At 41.0% G+C, this 15,623-nt stretch overlaps 1 protein-coding gene across 1 annotated transcript in view; it reads right to left on the bottom strand.

The window, feature by feature from the left end:
- THSD7B (thrombospondin type 1 domain containing 7B) overlaps positions 1-15,623 on the bottom strand; it is a 2,268,639-nt gene that overhangs the window by 876,259 nt on the left and 1,376,757 nt on the right. The gene's annotated exons all lie outside the window — the stretch shown is intronic.

Raw genomic sequence — 15,623 nt, 5'->3', positions numbered from 1 at the left:
GGGAAAAATTGTCTTTGTGATGTGTTACACTCCATCGTTACCGCTGCATAGCTGTGGGTCAGTGGCACAATGGATAATGCATCTGACTACAATTCTAAAGAATCCACATTCAACTCATTGATGGCTCGATGAGCAATTTACCATTTACTGTATGTAAACAATTCACACTCTCACAATGTCTGCCGCACTTTGATGCAAAACGCAACTAAAATAAATTTGACAACACAACCTCTCAGAGAAAAAAGGCATATGAGGGTCATATGGTCTTAATGAATTTCTGATTTAAAAAAAAGAAAGTAAGTAATTGTATATTTCAATTGGCGTTTTTGCAAGAGCAGTTCCTGACATTCAACATTGCAATATTTTGTGGGGATATTCTCTTTGTGAAAAGATGAATGGCGTCACTCACACTGACGTTGGCGTTTGGCTAAAGTCAGTTGACTCATTATCACATGTTGTGTACTGTAGTGGGCAGAAGACAAATGTGAAAGACACACTGCACACTGGAACTGTGAAACGGTATGGGGGCAGTGCCCAAATGTGCTAAGCTAGCAATATTTACCTTATTGCTCTAGAAACTTTATCACCACAATACTGTGATTGTTTCTCCCCTGTCTTTTGTTCAATAGGCCATTCCACGTGTACTATATTCGTACAGAAATCAGTTGTTTTTAATTGATGTAAAACCAACGAAAGAACACTGCCTGGCAGTCCTTATAAGTAAAATAAAATATTCTACATCCTTTTTGAGTAAAATTAAAATGTTTTGGCTAATTCCAGACCTAAAAATTAGCACCATAGCGCCAGTCAAGTTTCACTTTGCATAGTAATACATTTGTCATGTTTTTCGATTACATTGGGAGTAACTTCAGTAGACTATTTGTGAGCTAGTTACACATAGCAACAAGCTGCCATTCAAATCAGTAAAATGTGAGATTTATCAAGTACAGTTACCGCCTGTAAATATGTATTAATGGTTCAACATTTCCAAAAGCCACTTGAAGTATACAATTATGTTTTAAAAAAATAAATAAAATAAAAATAGAAAACTCACACATTTGTAAAGGTAAGTGTGGCAATATGTACATTATATAAGTAAAAAAGGTAATCCAGCTGCATAGCTAAAATAAATTATGTTATTGGTGGGTATCTGTTTTATTTCTCTAAGCATATCATTCAATGATACGCAGAATATTATCTAATGCATCTGAAATGGAAATTACTAAAATTCATTGAATAAATATTGTTAGGGGTTTTTTACCTTAAAAGAAGATTATCCTCGTGCCAGAATCTCAACCTTTTAACTGTTTTCAGAAAGGAAACACATCTTCACTAATGTTTGGCTGTATGTTACCATTTCGTAGATGCGGTTAGAAACTAAACTTTCAGCTTTGTCCAGCAGTGCAGTCCACAAACGTTAAAAGGCTTAACATTGGCCAGCCTTTAGTACTTTTACCTCAGCAACAATAAAATCTTCAGAGAAAATGCTCAGAGAGGTTGTACTATGCTTTGGAAACCAACACTTACAACATAGCATAAGAAGCATAAACCTTAAATATTTATGCAGATGTAATCGTAAAGATGAACATACAACAAGGGAATTAAAGCAAAAATGAGGAAGACGTGTATCTAGGAATGTAGCTGAGTTTTCATCCCTGGACTACAAACACAAACAACTCGTGAGATATAGATGTTTGTTTAATCTTTTCCCTTAATAAAAAAAATATGGAAGTGAAAGTTATTCAAAAGACTAAAATAATGTCCATATGTGCTAATACATTTTCTCTTAATCACAGATTGACAAAAATCCTTAGATACATCAGACTATGAAATCTCTAACAAGATATGGCTAGTTGGTGTTTGGATAATGCTAGAGGCAGCCTTCATTCACTTGATGGCATCTACCTAATAGAATTCCAAGCTATGTCAGTGGATAAGAGCAAGCATTTGACTACAATTTGAAGATGCGCCCATGTGCTCATTGGGATATTTTCTGGAGCTTGGATCAGTCAAGCAGCTCAATCCAAGCATAGGTAGCTAGCAAGTTTTCTTTGAAGCCAGGTACACTTGGCTCATGCTGAAACATCTTTGGAGGTTTTCTAAAGCTTCAAGCAGATCCAAACACTTCAAGAGACTGCACTTTCATGGCTCAAAAGCTGAACAGTCAAGTCACATTCTTCTTTGGGAGCCGAGGTTTCAGATGCAAAGTTTAAAAGAGGTAAATATTGTTTTGTTTTCAACATGTCTTTGAGAAATCTTCAGTATAAACATTGTGTGACCATGTCCAGTTGAAAAAAACTGTTCTATGTCTCCTATTAGGAATCCAGGCTGTTCATGTGTAGTTGCCATCACCAAAAAGCACTTACAGTCAACTAGAATAAAATTTATGCCAGTAACATCATTTGAATTGTCAGGGTCCCCTCCAAGTAACATCGTCAAATCAAAGAACTTCAGGAAGGCTGCCACAGGAGATATAGGCCACAACACTGATGTAAGCTCAGTTAATAGTGATGACTGTTATAGTCATGGTGGAAGTTACATCTAGTATAATTCAGAAGTAAGGATTGGTTAGCTTCCAAGTACGCCCTCCATAATATTTGGATGGAGTTCCTTACCTGTGCTCTCCTCGCTAGTCTGAATCTCCCCCAAACGTGGTTCTAAATGGATATTTGAATACACATCCAACTATCTCAAATGTACTAAAATAGTTCTTGGGCTTGCCTTGTGCACTTTGGGCCTGATCCACAAAGGGCCTATACATTTGTGCTGGGACCCTCCAGTCTTGGGGGATTCTGCACACTCAGTGCAAAATCTCTGCAATGAGAATTCTCATTGACATTTTCTGTCAAGTCTTCAGACCCCCCTATGACTGTGGGGCCTCCGCCAAGAGTGCTGAAGCCCTTTGTGAATCAAGCGCTCTGACTATACAATTATGTCACACCCTCTCTCCCTGTTGAATTTGCATTAAGACTACTTAAATCCTGCAGACAGGTTGTGGGAAACTTATAAATGTTTGAGTGCTTCCTTCCTGTAAGAGCTAAGAATTCAAAATAATACCACAGAAAACAAATGTACAAAAGCACAAAGTATTTTCTTGCATGTAACTGAGATAAGAGATAGAACCAGGGGCACATTTATGCAGAAAGGTCTAAAGAACCTATCCAATAAAAAGTACAGGAGTATAGTGGGTCACTCACACCTGCCAGGCAAACAACAGTAGCTCTCTAAGAGATTTAGGGCCAGATGTAGGAAGAAAACATTTTGCGAGGTGCAAATTGCGAGTACTAGCGATAGTAAACCAATATGGGGTGAAGATTAGGATAACCTAATGTGTTATACAATAGGTTAAAGATAGTGGGGTATAGCAAATGTCCAATAGAAATTTGGGGGAATGTACTACGAAAAAGGGATAAAAACCCATGTCACAGAAAGGTCATTTAGGTGGATTAGGGAATGCTATTGATTTTATCCAGAAAATCTGTCACTCTGTTTGGTGACTTGAGACTTTATTAAACCCATCCTCGCCCTTAGACTGCCCTTTTACACTTTTCCTCCTTATGAGGAGAGAGCCTTTTTGTCCCTGAGCTGAGTTCTGACTGTTGGCGATTTGACTGATGTCCTGAAGACGAAGACTGAACCTGTGCACTGACCAAATCTTTGGAGGGTAATTATGACAATGCATTTGTAATTTGTCTGTTTGCTTTCCCTTTCTAGGTACCAACTGCTTACTTTTGACAGAGACCTTAGCTAGATGTTTTCCAAATTAGTGTTCGAAATTGTTTTGCATGAAGCCCAACATACTAATGCTAATCAGTGGTTAGGACAGGAGTTCACCAAAACTGACGCAAATAGACAAACGACCGAGACTATGCTTTGTTGAACTGACGCAATATTGACATTCTGCTAAACTTGATCTATGTTCACGCCGTGTTATGTTTTGATGTTTGTGATTCTCGTTTTAATGAAATCTTATCAAAGTTGCCATATCGTCACTATGCCATTATGTTTCTTGGTTTTGAGATTAATGCAGTTGCTATTAGATTGTAACTAATAGGGAATGAAACTCATAAAATTCTACTAAACTGGTGTGGTTATTCATGGCTGAAAGGTCATGGTGGCGTCATTTGAACTGATTAATGACTTTGACTAAAGTGAAATGCATTATTGTGATAAATATTGATGACATTGTTGATGTATTGATTGATATACTGATTAGCTATCTCGTCCTACGGTGTCTCTCAACTGGGTCAAAAGATTAATTGGCCTAAAACGAGTCCTGATGTGAAATAAATTATCATAGAAGGACGCGTTATCAGTTCTGGTAGCAGAGGATGGTTTGGCTCTTTGGGGCCCTAGGACGGAGAATCATTGTTTAAATTGTTTTTCTGAGATAATGCAAATTGGAGGTATGATGTGTTTCTAAATTCACCATGACTTTCCCAGGATCTCGGAGCCTGCCTAAGTGAGTTGGGAATGTTCTCGGCGTCATAGCGTGTGTGGTATAGGGTTTTGCGCTTGCTCAGCTTATGCATTTTGCAGTAGAATTGTGAAATCTGTGTGTATTTAGGCCAGGTAAATGTTGTTTTAGTAGTAGAGTGGGCGTACTCCGCAGTATGAGAGTAGGGAAGTCGGCGTACTTCATATGAGTGTGGCGCTTTGTGCTCAAAATTATCCACGTGGTTGGTTGTTCATGTACGGACCCGTCGTGGTCTAAGACTCCGGAGTATATTGATAAGTGTAGGAGACACTTGGGTTTATGTTGTAATCTTTGCGGTTTAATAGGTCAATCGGGCGTGGTTGACAAGTCGAGTTTGAGTTGAAATGTATGTGTGAAACCTTCGTTGGAGATTTGGCAAGTTCTAAGGTGCACTAGGACGAACCATTGACAAGTCGAGAGTAGGATTTGCGGGTCGAATTCTGCTTGCGTATGCGGGAATTGAGAAGGAGAGAGTAGCGGCTGAGGCTTCAAGTGAAATCTCTGTAAAATTCTGAAGCAAATGTGTTACCCTTCCTGTAGTAAACCGGCAGATTTGTGTTGTTGTTAAAGGTGCTCGCAGTAATTTTGCATTCATTTTGTGTGAATCCAGTTAGGGGCGGACGAGCCGAAAGACTTTGTCAGCTGCAGTGTGTGAGTGTGACGTCAGTGGTGCCACACTGAGATAGGTCAGTTGTTGAGAGGGGCCACGCACGGATTGGCTGCCGTCCGTGAAAGGCAATAGGTTGAGAAAGGGGGGTGAAGAGTGTCCTGGGAACTAAAGTCACTTCTGATTAAATACAAAATAAGAGAAAATGCAAAGATGAATTTTGTTAAGGCTTTTAAGAGTGCTCTGAAAGGAGACGCATACATTATGGCGAGTGAAGGGGAGCCTACACCGCCTGAGGGTACTCCCGCTTACATAGTTATGGAGGAAAAAGGTGTTGCGCCTTGTTTATGGATGAAACAATGGCGCAAATTAACAGAGAAAGAGGGATGTTTAGTGTTCCCGGAACATGGGACGTTCAATACGAGGGTGCTAGAGAATTTGAGGTGGATGTTAAGTGTACAGAAACCACCTCCGAGGCCAGCTCAGTATGAGGCTTTAGCAATTTGGGATCTAATGGCTCTTAAACATAGACAAGAAAAATTCCAAAGAAGAATAAAAAGGGCAGAAAAGACTTATGCAGAAGCTAGGTGGGATAACGAGAGCAAAATGTGGAGACGGGGAATAGTTGATGGATTGAAATTGTTCCCAGCAATAACACAGGGAGAAGAGACGCAGGGAAAGAAAGCCACCTGTAAAACAGACAAAGACTCTAGTAAGCCTAAAGAAACTAAGAGACCTTGGGAAGAGGAAGACGACTCAGACGATGAAGAGTTTATGGATTGAATATTACATGATCGCCCGCCACCATATGCGGTAAGCGACAATGTCCCGACCACTAGTACGGGTCCTGGGAACCAGACACAGGAGAAGGGAGTTACTGATACAGTACAGACTAGAGATACGGCTTTGATACAGAATGGTGTCAGTGTACCCACTGCGCCAGACATGCAGATACAGTTGCAACCTCCACCGCAGATACAGAGAATCTATCCAGACGTCCCAGTACTAGAGACTACTACAAATCTGATAGTGCCGCCAGACCCGATATATACAAAATCGAGGATAGTGCAGATTGAGTCAACACCGCAATTGCTGCCCCAGCCGCAGCCACAACTGATACCAGGGTATAATCCAGCAGCAGGTCCTCCGTTAATACCTGCCCCGGCTTCGCTAGATCAGACCTTTGGAGTCGCTGCTCCACGAGGTTTGGGACAAGGTCAGACACCCGCGGCAATATCATTGCCAATTACTGTTGGTCCACCGGTGCCATTGTATGCACAAGGTAAACCTGGCGTATGTGATCATGGAGTAATGACTCAAGAGATAATAAGAGGAGGGGCCATAGGTACCCCTCAGTTAATGGCTCCAGGGGAGCAAGCGGTTGAAAAATCAAGGTCTTTGATAGACCTTAGCCCAGTTGAAGCACCATTGGAAGCAATGAGACAGGCAAGGCTAGGGGTGTTAACCCCACAGACGATAAGTACGAATGCTTCACAATCGCCAGTGATGCATGCAGGGAATATTTCACTGCAAGGGTTTACAGTACAACAGTTGAATGAGTGGTTAGAGAAGACCTATGCTTCACAGAAGACTACAGTGACTGCAGTAGAACTGGAAAAGATAGGGAGAGATGAGTACCTGAACTTTGTGAGACTGGGGGTGGAAGCTGCCGAACTAGTGGACGGAACGATGAGGGTAAACAGATTAGAATCATACACAGAAGCAGAACTGAGATATCTGTGCCCTAAGCTTACTAAAGAGGTAGGCAAGGTACATCAGAGATTAGTGAACCTGACAGACAAGTACAACATTAATATTGAGAACACTAAACATTTGAAAAGAAGTTACAGGTTAGACTTTGATTCAAAAGATTTTGAGCATGTGAGGTCTGCTGGAATGAAAGCGCATTTAAAAGAAATACTGCAAAGTGCGCAAATCTGGGGAGCGTTAGAAAAGTGGGAAGGCAGATGGGCAAAGAAAAGAGATAAGGAGAAAGGTGACAGTCCGGGGTCGAGTCAGGCTAAAGCTTCACCCGATACGGAATCGGTAAAAATACTGCCCATGAGAGAAACAGCTGGTGGAGTTTTAATTCATGTGCCGTGGTCCAGAGGAGACATCCTATCTTTTACAAATGATTATCCCAGATTGAGGGAGAAACCGATTGAGTGGTACCAACAAACAGATAGGTTCGTGAAACTTTCAAAGTGTCTCTGGGAAGACTTGAATACCCTGTTCGAAATCATTGTTCCGCCGGATTTGTGGCTCGAGTGCAAGAGAGGGGTAGACTGGCCGACGAAGGAGCTGGCAAGGTATAAGGTGACCGGAGCTCCCTCTGAGGAGGTGATGAATAACTATCATAAAGTGATTGAATTTTTGAAGCAGAAAGTGTCGCCGAAGGTGACTGACTGGCAGAAAATCGACCGGACCTCAGAGGAGGTTAAGGAATCAATACATGCTTACTATGAGAGGTTGTTAAAGGCATTCAAACATTACAGTGGTACTGAGACCATTGAGCCAAAAGACATGAACCATCTCGTGTTCAGATTTGTTGAAGGGCTGAGACCAGAGGTTAGCCAGATGATTAAGAATCATTTGATTTGTTGGCAAGCAAAGCCGATTGATGAGGTGTTGCAATATGCAAAATACTGTAGTGACGAAATTGAGCTGAAGCAGAAAAAGTTGGAGAAAGTGATGGTGATGCAGATAAGGGCTGCACAGGCAGGAATACAGGGAAATGGAGTTCAACAGATGATACAGCAGCAACCGCAAGTGAATGGTGTGTTTCAGGCACAACCGAGAGGTCAAGGTCGAGGTTTTGTGAATCGCGGTCCAGACTTGAATACTGTTGTGGTTCAACATGATGCACAAGTGATGAAAAGGATGTCACCATGTCACGCGTGCGGGGCGTGGGGCATTGGAAGCGGGAATGTCCAAATGTGGTGCAGGATGGTGTCGTTCAACAAAGCACTAATGTCGGTACATTGCAAAATATGAGAGGCCCAAAATTGAGAAATCAAAACCCGAACTTCCAAAATAACATGGTTCAGATGCAAGGGTTACAGCCCATGCAGCCAATGCAAATACCGCGTGTTCAGCCAGTGCAAATGCAGCAAGTACAACAGCAGGTTCCCATGGTACCTAGACAGCAAATGCAATTATCAATGGCTCCGATGTGACAGCAACAGGTGATGCTTCCTCAGCAGGTCACAGTTCAAGTGATGAGTCAAAATAATACAGTACAGCAATTTCCATTGCGTGGTGAAGATGGAATGAATGAGGAGTGGTCGGATGACAGCTCAGATAGCGAAGAGTGCAGGCTTGTAGCGTCCCTAGAGGTAGATCAGAGGGGACCCTATGTAAAGGGAAAGGTAATGGGTCACAAAGTTTCATTCTTGGTTGATACTGGAGCTACACGCTCTACCGTCAGAAGTGCAGAGGTTCCGAAATTACCCCTATCAGGGCGTACCATACGGGTAGTCGGAGTAGCAAACCAGTACTTGACAAATCCGATTACAGATCCAGTGCAGGTTGAAATCGGCAACTTCCAGGGACTGCATAAGTTTGTAGTCTGCAATTCGAGTCCGGTATCCCTACTGGGGAGGGACTTACTGTGCAAGACAAAATGTTCGATTACCTGTTCCAATGACGGAATTGAGGTGCAGACAAACAGTGATGATGAAGGGGATGATGGACAGTTCTCAGAGTTAGAGACAGGAACTGCGAATGAAGATTACCCCTTGATTACATTGTTCCCGATGCTTACAGTGATTGACCTACCTGCCGAGTTACAGGGAACGGTGACAGAGAAGGTGTGGGATTTGACAGGAAAAGAAGTGGGATTGATAAAAGGAGTAGAACCAGTTAAGGTACAAGTGAAACCAAAAGCAGTGTTTCTCCAGGTGCCACAATATCACATGGCACAAGATGTTCTTATTCAAGTGTCACAAATAATTGCAGACTTTGTGAAACAGGGAGTCCTGAAGGAAGTGTTGAGTAGCCCATGTAATTCACAGGTAATGGGTCTGAAAAGCCTTGTGGGAAGGTTCGAACTATGCAGGATTTGAGGAAAATAAATGAGATTGTGGTAAAATGTTGCCCCATAGTGCCCAATCCAGCAGTGATCATGGTTCAGGTTCCATGTGATGCTGAGTGGTTCATCGTTGTAGACCTGTCACAAGCCTTCTTTTCAATACCTCTTCACGAGGATAGCCAGTTTTTATTCAGCTTCAAATTCCTGGACAAGGTGTACAGTTGGTGCAGAATTCCTCAAGGGTTTTCTGAGTCACCGTCCATCTTCAATCAGATATTGAAAAAGGAATTAGAATCCTTAGTATTGCCTTTTAACTCAACTCTAGTGCAGTACATTGATGACTTGCTGATTGCATCCAAGACAAGGGATAATTGTAGGTATGATACAATCGCCTTACTGAATCTTTTGGGAAAGAACGGACATAAAGTGTCACCCAAGAAGTTGCAGTACTGTCAGAAAGAAGTGAAATACTTAGGACACTTAATTGAAAGAGGGTCCAGGAGAATATCGAAAGAAAGAATAACAGCCATTTTGCAAATGAACCCCCCAACGATAAAGAGAGATGTCAGGATGTTTTTGGGAATGGTGGGCTACTGCCGCCAGTGGATACCCAACTTCTCGATTATCTCAGTACCATTGATAAAGCTGACAGGTAAAGAGATCAAGGATGAACCGTATATCATAGCCTTATCCAAGGAAGAGCTTGAGTCATTCATGGAATTGAGAGAGTGCATGTGCAGGGCACCAGCTTTGGGTATGCATGATTACACGAAGCCTTTTCTACTGTTTTGTCATGAACGTGATGCTTGTTCTTTGTCTGTCTTAACACAGGTCCATGGAGGTGCAAATCGCCCTGTAGCATATTTTTCAGCTACCTTGGACCCCGTTGCAGCAGCCTTACTGGGTTGTTTGCGCGCAGTTGCGGCAGTTGGTCAGAGCTTCACGCAGTGTGAAGGCATAGTAATGGGATACCCCATAACCGTAATGGTTCGGCATTCAGTTGAAAATTTGTTGACTCAAACGAAAACTCAGCACATGACAAATGCTCGTCTTACCAAATATGAGACAATTATACTGGGGTCACCTAATGTTTCGTTGAAATGATGTACTGTGTTGAACCCGGCAATTCTACTTCCTGCTGAGAATACTGAGGTTAATAATGAAGAGGAAGTTGAGCACGATTGTCTTGAGGTAACAGAACTATGTACCAAGCCACGACCTGATATTCAAGATACACATATTATGTTTGTTGATGGATCCTGTTTGAGAGACTCAGTCGGAATGCTGAGAGCCGGTTACGCTGTATGTACCATAACTGGTATCATTGAAGCTTCCTGGCTCGAAAGAGTGTATTCCGCACAAGTGGCAGAGCTAATTGCCCTTACTAAGGCATGCCACGCAGCTGAAAATTTGAGAGTCACTATCTATACTGACAGCAGATACGGATTTGGAATTGTACATGATTTTGGCCAATTGTGGTCACAGAGAGGTTTCATGACCTCTTCTGGTTCTCCTGTGAAAAATGGTGACCAAATTAAGGATTTGTTACATGCGATTCAGTTATCCCTTGAAATTGCTGTGGTGAAATGCAATGCTCACGTTAAATCACAAGACTTTGTGTCCATGGGAAACGGTTATGCAGATCAAGTCACAAGGTTTTGCGCATTGAACTGTATATCGTTTAAGGATCAGTGGGAATTGTTACCGCAACCTGAAAATGACACATGCTTGAACCTTGCATTAAGGGTGGTCGATACACTAGATGAGCTAAAGACACTACAGGGTTGTGCTAGCAAAGAGGAAAAACGCTCTTGGCAAAGAATGCAATGTGTACAGAGGGCTGACGACTTGTGGGTCTCAGAAGAAGGGAAATTAGTTTTGCCAAACAGTCTTCTGTCACAATTGGCTAGGCTCTACCATGGACAGTCTCACCTCGGGAGAGATGCAATGATCAGGTCATTCAAAATTGATTGGTTTAACCCAAAGTTCAGACATACCGCAGAGGTTACCTGTCACAGGTGCATCATCTGTCAACAGATGAATGCCGGAAAAGGGACTGTGGTAACTTTGAGCCACATAGGGAGAGCTGGTGGTCCATTTAGCAAGATGCAAATGGATTTCATTGAAATGCCTGTTTGTGGATGATTGAAGTACGTGTTGGTGATTGTGTGTGTTTTCAGTCACTGGATTGAAGCTTATCCCACACGTAGAAATGACAGTCTCACAGTTGCAAAGCTGCTGCTTAGGGAACTAATACCCAGGTTCTGGTTTCCGGTCTCTATAGAATCAGATAGGGACAGACACTTTGACAATGAGGTGATTAAACTCTTGTGTGCCGCATTAGACATTGAACCTGAAAAGACAAATCGGAAGAAGACGCATAAGGGAGATAACTGGCCAGAGAAACAGGCTGCAAAAGCAAGAAGCGTACCATGTGAAACAATAACAGAAGAGACTGATACATCTCGAGTAGAAGATCTGAGTGAAGGAGAATTGCTAGGTGAACGCAGACTGAAAAGAAAGAGAACCGCAAATAGAAGGTACGCAGGTCCTGAATGGGCATATGCAACAACATCTGAATGGCAACAAGAATTCTTAGCGTTCTGTTTTGATCGAGAAGTACCAGGCCAATACTATGGTACCTGAAGTAACTCAAAGAAAGGACTTTGATAAAAAATCAAAAACTGAAAAACTTATGAAGAGAGACTTATAAATTACCGGATGAGACACTGATAACCTGATTTGACTTTGAGAAACCTGATTATGACAAGCTGCTAACCTGATTTGACAAAAGGGGGTCCTGGAGTGAGTGAAACGCTGTAAATATACGCAGAGAAAAAGAGACTTTTTGAATCAAAGAAAAGAAAAAAAAGTTTTATATCATCCTCAAGTTGATTGTTATTCTGCTATCTGATTCTTTACAGACATGGCTTATAATAGAGGTAGTAACAAAAAGGGTAAAGTGTGTGGTTGGATGTGTCCTATATTAGGTATTGTGTGTTCAATAATAATTATGGGAGTGATTGTGGGAATGCCGTGGTTGGATAAGAAAGCAACTAACACTGCTTCAAAACCTGAGACTACAACATTAACACCGTGGGAAAAGTTTGAGCAGGATGCAAGACACTTGCATGAGGGAACTAATTCGAAAGGGGAACTTTCTACTAATGTCTTCTATCGCTTGCTAAATGAGTGTGTTGAGACCATGGATGCGAAAAACTGTTATGTGTGTACAAAGATTCCTTCGTCAGTGCAAGAAGGGGTCACCTATCATAGCCTTCCGCTAACCTACGGGATAAATTGTAACTTGCTATTAACAAGATTCTATAATCAAGAGCAAGTGCAATACTTTTATTCAAATCTGGATGTTATGTTTTCTTTTGTGCCTGTGATTGAGTTTCTGAACAAGTTAGCTAAGGAGCATAGTATAAAAATAGTTAGAGGTTTCTTTGAACTAACACTTACATTTGGGACGGCTTATGCACACCGCAACAATCTGACATGCTTATTGACACCTGTAGAGAAAAGCTTCTTAGATCATACCGATGATAGACGCAAAGCATTTAAGGAAAGATTAGAAAAGGGGCTAGAAAAACGCACATATGCAAATGATTATGCTGACACCGCAATCAAGACACAAGGCAAATTAGCTATAGATGCACTACATGTAGGGAGACTTTGTATATATAGGCCAAAATCTGAGCATGACACTTTATTTGTGGGAACGAGTGAATGCAGGCATGTGTTTTTGTTTCAGAGTAAATGGACATTTATGTTAAATGGACAGGATCCAGCGATCCCTGGGATCTATTACATTTGTGGACTTAATGCTTGTTACCGTCTCCATAAGGGATGGTATGGGACATGTTATTTGGGAATAGTTTTCCCAAAGATTTACCAGATTGATGACTTAAAGCAAATACCTAAAACGTCTGAATTACAACATGCTAGACAAAAACGAGAGACAGCGGCTGCTGTCGTTGGAGATATATTTGGAGCCATAATTCCTTCAGTAGGGGATATTTTAAACTCCATAAAGATTCAAAAGTTGTCTACTATTGTGGATAACATGCTGACAAATTTCACAGGGGCTATACTCCTGATGGATACTGAACTTGCTGCGGAAAGAGCTATGACTCTTCAAAATCGGCTTGCTTTAGACATTCTTTTAGCAAAGAGTGGCGGAGTCTGCAAGATGCTCAACGAGCGTCATTGTTGCTCATTTATACCGGACAATAGTAAAAAGATTAGAAGTATGCTTACTAACCTAACTAGAGATAGTGCAGATTTGAAGGATTTGAAGGAACCTGGAGTGTGGGAGAAATTTGGAAAAGGAATTGCCAGAGTAGGGAGCTGGTTTAGCAATATTTGGAATGGGGTACTTGCAAAAATATTAGGGGGTCTATTAATTGTTCTGGCCTGTCTATTAGGATTATGGGGAGCATGCAAAATTAACGATAAAATTAAAAGAAATTGGACAAAGAGAACCAGAAGAAATGAAGAAAGTGAAAGAGAGAAAATGTTCAACGAAATTTGGGAACGTTCACATAAGGGACAAGATGTTGAAATGCGCATTAAGTGTAAGCTGAAAAATTAAGTGAAAGGTCAAAGGGGAAAGGTTTGTGTGATAACGAACGTCATCAGAGGAGGGACTGAGAGAGCGTAGCTTATATAATCTATATTAACATGAAATGTTTATGAATTAATGTGTGATGATGCCGCATAGAAAACTATAGTAATAGCAATTTTGCTTAAACGTGCACTTGAATATGACCACGATGAGTGGCCACCAATGTATACGCAAACTAATAATGATGACCAAAATGTTTATGTTACGTTCGAATGAGCTTATACTAACATTTGCGTTATTAAATCTGTATTGAAAACCTCATAGCCTTAAGTTAGCATGAGCTGCAGCTTAGCTGTTTCGCTCTCATATTAAATGCATTTTTCTATTTTTCAGTGTGCTGACTCACAAGGGTACATGACCCTGTTTGTTCTTTTTCTTCGAACTTGGAAGATGAATGTAACCATGTTAAATCCGTTCTCAGACATATTTTCTATGCCCATGGTATAAATGTTAAAATAAATTGAAACAGTGTAGATTAATGTAATGTACAAGGTCATTCAAACCGGGGAAGACAATGGAACTGCTGACCAAAAGATGTGCAAAGAATTACCAAGGGATGAAGTCACACCGGACGTGCCACCTCTGAAGACGTCAATTACAAAGACCAATCAAAGACTTGTAAACCAATATGGGGTGAAGATTAGGATTACCTAATGTGTTATACGATAGGTTAAGGATAGTGGGGTATAGCAAATGTCCAATAGAATTTTGGGGGAATGTACTACGAAAAAGGGATAAAAACCCATGTCACAGAAATGTCATTTAGGTGGGTTAGGGAATGCTATTGATTTTATCCAGAAACTCTGTCACTCTGTTTGGTGACTTGAGATTATTAAAACCATCCTTGCCCTTAGACTGCCCTTTTACACTTTTCCTCCTTATAAGGAAAGTGCCTTTTTGTCCCCGAGCTGAGTTCTGACTGTTGGCGATTTGACTGATGTCCTGAAGACGAAGACTGAACCTGTGCACTGACCTAATCTTTGGAGGGTAATTATGACAATGCATTTGTAATTTGTCTGTTTGCTTTTCCTTTCTAGGTACCAACTGCTTACCTTTGACAGAGACCTTAGCTAGATGTTTTCCAAATTAGTGTTCGAAATTGTTTTGCATGAAGCCCAACATGCTAATGCTAATCAGTGGCTAGGACAGGAGTTCACCAAAACTGACGCAAATAGACAAACGACCGAGACTATGCTTTGTTGAACTGACGCAATATTGACATTCTGCTAAACTTGATCTATGTTCACGCCGTGTTATGTTTTGATGTTTGTGATTCTCGCTTTAATAAAATCTTATCAAAGTTGCCATATCGTCACTATGCTATTATGTTTCTTGGTTTTGAGATTAACGCAGTTGCTATTAGATTGTAACTAATAGGGAATAAAACTCTTAAAAATTCTACTAAACTGGTGTAGTTATTCATGGCTGAAAGGTCATGGTGGTGTCATTTGAACTGATTAATGACTTTGACTAAAGTGAAATGCATTGTTGTGATAAATATTGATGACATTATTGATGTATTGATTGATATACTGATTAGCTATCTCGTCCTACGGTGTCTCTCAACTGGGTCAAAAGATTCATTGGCCTAAAACGAGTCCTGATTTGAAATAAATTATCATAGAAGGACGTGTTATCAGACAAAAAGAGCTAAGCTTGAGATGTCTATGATGTCATTCAAAACCCCAACATGAAAAACATCCTTGTCATTCACTTTGTACCCATCTATGATTTATGTTCTGTATGGCTACAAAAATTATCTGCCCCCGTTTTTAACTGCTACGTGGAGGCAGAGGAGTAATGGGGGAGCCAATCATTGCAAGGTCTTTCCTTCTCTTCCCAAAAAAACTTGTCTGCCATCCTTTCTCAACCCTTATCA

This window comes from Pleurodeles waltl, chromosome 3_1 (assembly GCF_031143425.1).
Source record: "Pleurodeles waltl isolate 20211129_DDA chromosome 3_1, aPleWal1.hap1.20221129, whole genome shotgun sequence".
Taxonomy (NCBI): Eukaryota; Metazoa; Chordata; class Amphibia; order Caudata; family Salamandridae; genus Pleurodeles; species Pleurodeles waltl.
The sequence above is the reverse complement of the archived record's forward strand: the minus strand, read 5'-3'. Positions and strand labels throughout refer to the sequence as shown.